This window comes from Parus major, chromosome 22 (genome assembly GCF_001522545.3).
Source record: "Parus major isolate Abel chromosome 22, Parus_major1.1, whole genome shotgun sequence".
In the NCBI taxonomy this organism is placed as follows: domain Eukaryota; kingdom Metazoa; phylum Chordata; class Aves; order Passeriformes; family Paridae; genus Parus; species Parus major.
This window is the reverse complement of record NC_031790.1, coordinates 3,585,162-3,585,713: the sequence shown is the minus strand read 5'-3', so window position 1 is coordinate 3,585,713 and position 552 is coordinate 3,585,162.

The window sequence follows — 552 nt, the reverse complement described above, 5'->3', positions numbered from 1 at the left end:
TGGACAGACAGACACGAGAGTCCCTGGACAGACAGACAGACACGAGGGTCCCTGGACAGACAGACACGGGATTCCTTGGACAGACAGACAAACAGACAGACAGACAGACACGAGAGTCCCTGGACAGACAGACATGAGATTCCCTGGACAGACAGACACGAGAGTCCCTGGACAGACAGACAGACACGAGAGTCCTCGGACAGACAGACATGAGATTCCCTGGACAGACAGACACAAGATTCCTTGGACAGACAGACGGACAGACAGACAGACAGACAGACGGACGGACAGACGGACAGGAGATTCCCTGGACAGACAGACAGACAGGAGATTCCTTGGACAGACAGACAGGAGATTCCTTGGACAGACGGACAGACGGACGGACAGGAGATTCCCTGGACAGACAGACAGGAGATTCCCTGGATAGACAGACAGACGGACACACAGACACACAGACAGAAGATTCCCTGCACACTCCTCTCCCCCTCTCCCCCTCCTCGCTGGCAGGAGCGGGGGCACAGCTGTTCCCCCTGCTCCCCACAGATCCCACAG